The sequence below is a fragment of the Nuphar pumila genome, chromosome 7 (genome assembly GCF_984573655.1).
Source record: "Nuphar pumila chromosome 7, dmNupPumi1.hap1.1, whole genome shotgun sequence".
Lineage (NCBI taxonomy): Eukaryota > Viridiplantae > Streptophyta > Magnoliopsida > Nymphaeales > Nymphaeaceae > Nuphar > Nuphar pumila.
Genome location: NC_143255.1, coordinates 64,602,568 through 64,607,697, shown reverse-complemented (window position 1 = coordinate 64,607,697; position 5,130 = coordinate 64,602,568).

Here is a 5,130-nt window from a genome sequence, read left to right as displayed (position 1 = left end):
TTCAACCTCTGAAATTGTCGGAGGGCAAAATGGTCATTTTCTGAGCCCGAACATTGCAAAAGTCTAAATTTCATCTGAAACTCTCAAAATTTCTCTATTTTTAGCTCAGATGTTCAAAATTTTACTCCTGACAGGAGACAGACATCTTCGAGTCTTGGCTCAAGATTATATTGCATAAGACATGACATTGCATATCATTGCATAAGCATTTCAAATCACTGCACTGCACAGCATGTCATTTCGAGGTCCAGAACTCTTGATTTCAAAATTTTCAATCCAGATTAAAATTTCAACTCTTTTCAAAATTGACTCCAAAACCCTGGGTCTTCAAAATTATCAATTCTTCCCATTTTACCCCCAGGGCTCTGAATTTCAAAATATTTTCTCAGGAAAACGATCTGGATAGTTTTTAATATGGATTTCAGTCACTTCACCTCAGATTTTGCCCTTTTTGACAATTTCAAATATCTTTCTTTTACAAAATCGCCCTACAGGGGCCAACTCTTTCCAAAATTTCCTGTTTTACCAATTAGTCCAGATTTTATAAAAATTCCAAAAAGAGGTTTTGTTGTTTTATCCTTATTTCAATAAAGAAGCAATGTGGGACCCACACTGAGGTGGTGTCACACAAGCTTTCCTTTTGAAAATTTGAATTTTGAAAAACCCAAAAATATAGGAGCCTTGTCCCCTGGATTGGCGCCACTTGTCTTTTCTCTCTCCTCCCATTTCCATACCAAGTGTCAGTGTGGGGCTACCTTAAGAAGCCGCCACATGTCATCCCATTTATCTGCCATGTGTCACCCTATCCATCCTGCGCCATGTGTCATTTCAAAGAACACCAGGAGATGCCAAGTGTCATAGGTTGTCCTGTCTAGAAAAGTGGAGCTTGTCTCCTCTGAGGTGGCGCCACTTGAAGTGTGTCTCCTGCAGAGGACACGTGTCAACCTCTCCCTCCTTCTAGAAAAGTAGCCTGACACATGTCTCTCCCTACTTTTCTCAGAAAAGTAGGAGACACGTGTCACTCCTAGATTCCTCCAGAAAAAGTAAGCTTGTCTCCTCTGAGGTGGCGCCATCTGGAGTATGTCTCCTGCAGAGGACACATGTCAAGCTCTCATTTCCTCAGAAAAAGCAACTGCCATGTGTCATTTCCTGCTATCTTCAGAAAAGCTAGAATTCAAATATTCAAATCTGCTCATAGGTGGCGCAGATCCAGAACTTCTACCTTTTCCAGGTTGTCTGAGATGGCGCCACATGGCTTGGCCCTCCTTCTCTCCCCTCTGCCACGTGTCATCTTCTGCTTCTTTCAGAAAAAGCAGGTGACACATGTCTCCTTCTCACTCCTTCATAAAAAGTAGAGAACACATGTCTTCTCCCTACTTTTTTTTAGAAAAGTAGGAGACACATGTCACTCCTGGCTTTCTTCAGAAAAAGCAAACCATTCAAAAATTCAAACAGGGCCTAGGTGGCGCAAATCCTGAGCTCTGATTTTTCCAGATGGCCTGAGGTGGCGCCACATGCCCTTTCCCTCCTTTTCCTCCCTCTTGCTACATGGCATTGTAATAGCCACCCTGAGGTGGCGCCACATGTCCACCCTCCATTCCTCCAGGGCCAACCTCCATTTGAATTTCAAACTTCCCCCTGAGGTGGCGCCATTTGAGAAAGCCTCTCCAGACAGCTGACACTTGTCCGCCACATGTCCAGACCTCCCTGCACCAGAAAAAGTAGAAAAACCCCCCCATGAGGTGGCGTATTTTGCTTCCTACCTTCATGTTCTCCTGCCACATGGCATCGTAGGAGCCACTCTGAGGAAATGCCACATGTCAGCCCCTCCTTTCTTGCAGAAAAAGTAAAATTTCAAACATTTGAACTCCCCAGAGGTGGCGCCACATGGCATGCCCCTACTGTTCCAACTTTACACCTCAGAACACCTTTTGAGGTGGCGCCATTCCAGGACTCCACTTGGCTCCATTTTGATTTTTATTTTATTTTTAATAAAAGTAGCCCACCATGAGGTGGTGCCACCTGAGGACTCCCTGCAAAAGCCAAATTCGAATTTCAAACCCCCAGATAGCACTCCCTGAGATGGCGCCACATGGAGGGCTCAGATTGAGCCTGTTTGAAATTCAAATTTTTTCAGAAAATCTATAAAAACAAGGCTCCACGCCCAGGAGAAGGAGACCATATTTGGAAACCATTTTTGTGAACTTGAAAATCCGACCTAGCCTTCCGAAAATCTGATTTTGAACTTTGGAAATCGTGCCCCCTTTGGCTCATTGGAGAAGGTGGAGTAAAGTTCGTGCAGTGGCCAATTCGATTGAAGCATAGGTCGATTTTGGTGAACCATCCGAAGCCCGGAGCGAAGGACGAAGGAAGCTCGTGATAGCCGCCCATTTCAAGAACTTCTACGCTGCGTGACGAAGCAAGGTGCATTTCTTTTCCCCTTGATTTGATGCCATAATCCGATTCGGGAGTCGTTTGAAGAAAGAGCTCATCCGAGAGATGGATTGAGCTATTCTCATAAAACGACATATATAAAACGTTTAATTATGCTTCCTTGATGATTTTTAACATTCATATAGTTAGCTAGGTTTAATTTGCATTTTATTTCATTCATTTAGCATATTTCATGAATTAATTAGGATTAGTTTAGCATTTATTTCAACTCTACTCATTTTCAGTAGGTCTCTGTTTTTGTTAGTCAGTCCACACGTCATTTCATGCATTTATTTTTTATTAAAAATCCCAACAAAATCACGGAATGCGCCCTTAGGTGTCCCTGAAAGTTTGCCAAAACTTCGGAGGCATTTCAATTTTTTTACTACTGTAAACTTTCAAAATGGCAAGTCGGGTTTTGTTACCCGGGATGCGTTTTGAAAATCATTGGCCGACTTGTAAAATCGAGATATCACTCATGGAAGATCCGATTTTCGATCCGAAAGATGTTATGAACTCGAGAGAATGTCTAGTTTTTAATATGATTTTATAAGATTTTTATGAGTTAGTTTAATGTCTGACAAAAATCCGAGAGTTCGGGACACGTGTCAGAGCCTAATTTGGGCCTCTGAGATCTTGGATCGACTTAGGTCTATGGTTTCTCTTTGTGTGTTGCTCCAAATCCAAAACTGTAAAAAGTGAAAGTTGTGTCCGAGATGTCCTATGTTTGCATCTGAAATCCTGTGATTTTTAGAATAGTGTTGATACCTTCTTCGGATTTTTCTTTTCAGTCCTCTGTTTTGCTACATTTGTCTGTTCTGTCAATTTAGGAATACAAAGTTATATTTTTACCTATATATCTGTTGATCAAATTCCAAAGTCATGAACATGAAAGTTGTTTATGTGGGTGTCGTGAATAGCTCTAATTAATTTCATAAATTTTCATGGCTGTTTTATAATTTTTTGGCATTTTACATCAGATTAGGGTGATTTTTACCTCTGTCAGAACTAAATCCCTGTTGCCGAACTCACCATGGCTCAAATCCCGAGGCTGTAAAAACCAAAAATGTTCCATTTAGGGTCTTTTAGAAGTATGAAAAATATCAGAAGTTTCCATGGTGTAAATCTTGCATTATCATATTAGGCATTGCATTTGGTTCGGATCCATAGGCAAAATCCACCATTTTAGGACTTTCTTTGAATTTTAGCATTTAAATCATATCATTTTGTAATTTTTAGCATTCTAGGTTGTTTATCAGAGTAAGTAGATGCTTCATACCGAATTTGGTGCAATTTGGAATCCATTTGAGGTTCGGATTAGCCATAATACCAAAACAGGGTCCCGCAGGACCCGGATCCAAGTGAAAAAACAAGCGAAATTCGTTATTTTGGATAAATTGCGAAATGCCAAATTCTGATTTTACAGTCCTAATGTGTTTAGCAGCATGTCAAACTGCATTTAATCATCATTTGATTCAATTTGAACTTCAAAATCTCAATTTTACCAAGTTTTCCTTCAAAAAACCCTGATTTTAAAGGTATAACTTTATAATTAGGGGTATTTTGGTCATTTTGACCACCATTCCGAATTTCAAACTATTTTCTACTGAATTTCCTGCATTTACATCATTTCAAATATCAAGAAAGCATGAGAATAGGGTTTATATCCAATTAAATCCAATAGTTTCACAATATTATTGGAAAATCTTGGAAAAACCCATATATTTGAGCTAACCCTATTTCAAGTTTGGCAGGAACATTCAAAAGAAGGAGCTGAAGTCTGCAAATTTCTTTTATTTCCTTTATTTAGTGATGTAATAATGTAAATTTTGGAATAAGAGAGTTAACTTCCTGCTTAGACTAGGATGCATATCATATAATTTGAATTTATGCAAATATCCTGCTTATGTGATGCATACATCTTATTTCAAAAGTACTATGGATGTTCACGAATGGCACGTGCACCAACTCTTAGGGAGTTAATGGACTCGGTGGGATCCATATTTACGGCCCTAGTCGGAATATGGACGAGACCCAGATCCATCATCTTTCTACTAGTCACATAGAGCCTACACTCTTAGGCTATCTTAAAATGCACATCATATTTCCAAAGTTTTCAAAATCATGTGCATCAAATCAACTAAGTTCTGAACATATTCATGGCCACAGTCAGAATATGTGAAGGATTTATTTGGACTTAATGCACATTTTCCAACCAATTCCTCAGAAAGTCTTTTCAAAGGGCATTCATTTACTCATGTCATTTGCATCATGAAATCATTGATTTTCTCAAGATTTTCTCAAGAAAACTTCATTCTCAAGAAATCGATTTCTCAAGAAACTCTATGGATTTTCCAAAATCGGTTTTTCCAAGTCAAGTTTTTTATAGTTTTCCCTGGAAAATGATATTTTCTTAAGAGATTCAAAAGAATTTTCCAATCCTTCTCCAAGATCAAAATCGATTTCCAAGTATTTCAAGGGTAAAAATTCCTAGGATTTCAATTTCCCAAGTTTTGAATTTCCTTCCCCAATGAGTTTTCCTATAAATTTTCCATTATTTTCCTAAAAAACTCTCAAAGTCCAAGTTTTCCTAAGAAGTATTTCCCTTTTCAAAGGTTCGCCTTTTTTTCAAGAATCACTTCCATTTTCCCAGGATTTTCAACTATTCCTGATTTTCTCACATCTTTATAAGCTTTC